The sequence below is a fragment of the Guillardia theta genome, assembly GCF_000315625.1.
Source record: "Guillardia theta CCMP2712 unplaced genomic scaffold GUITHscaffold_241, whole genome shotgun sequence".
Lineage (NCBI taxonomy): Eukaryota > Cryptophyceae > Pyrenomonadales > Geminigeraceae > Guillardia > Guillardia theta.
Window position 1 is genome coordinate 19,802 of NW_005434435.1, and position 1,078 is coordinate 20,879.

Here is a 1,078-nt window from a genome sequence, read left to right on the forward strand (position 1 = left end):
CAGGCAGCTCCTCCCCGCATGTTCTGTACAAGCATTCCCGCCACTAACCTTCCAAGTGGCCCTCCCGCACTCGCTTCATGCGCGCATGTGCTGCCGTGATTAAGTCTTCTCCCTCAGCAGCTCCTCCCCCGCATGTCTGTACAAGCATACCCCCACTACCTCCAAGTGACCTCCCTCACTCGCCTCATGCGCGCATGTGAATATTGTCATTGGTCTTCTCCCTCAGCAGCTCCTCCCCCGCATGTCTCTACAGCATACCCCACTACCTCCAAGTGCCCTCCTGCACTCGCCCACTGCGCGCACGTCCTGCCGTCATTGGCCTTCTCCCTCAGCAGCTCCTCTCCGCATGTCTGTACAGCATACCCCAGCACCTCCAAGTGCCCTCCCGCACTCGCCTCATGCGCGCACGTCCTGCCGTCATTGGCCTTCTCCCTCAGCAGCTCCTCCCCGCATGTCTCTACAGCATACCGCACTACCTCCAAGTGCCCTCCCCCACTCGCATAGTGTGCGCATGTCCTGCCGTGATTGGTCTTCTCCCTCAGCAGCTCCTCCCCGCATGTCTCTACAGCATACCGCACTACCTCCAAGTGCCCTCTCAGACTCGCCCATTGCGCGAATGTTGCGCCATGTTCGTCCTTCGCCCTTAGCAGCTCCTCCCCGCATGTCTTCCCAACATACCGCAGCACCTCCAAGTGCCCTCCCTCACTCGTCAAGTGCGCGCATGTCCTGCCGTCATTGGTCTTCTCCCTCAGCAGCTCCTCCCCGCATGTCTCTACAGCATACCGCACTACCTCCAAGTGCCCTCCCGTACTCGCCTCATGCGCGCATGTCCAGCCGTCATTGGCCTTCTCCCTCAGCAGCTCCTCCCCGCATGTCTGTACAGCATACCGCACTACCTCCAAGTGCCCTCCCCCACTCGCCTCATGCGCGCACGTCCTGCCGTCATTGGCCTTCTCCCTCAGCAGCTCCTCCCCGCATGTCTCTACAGCATACCGCACTACCTCCAAGTGCCCTCCCGCACTCGCATCATGCGCGCATGTCCAGCCGTCATTGGCCTTCTCCCTCAGCAGCTCCTCCC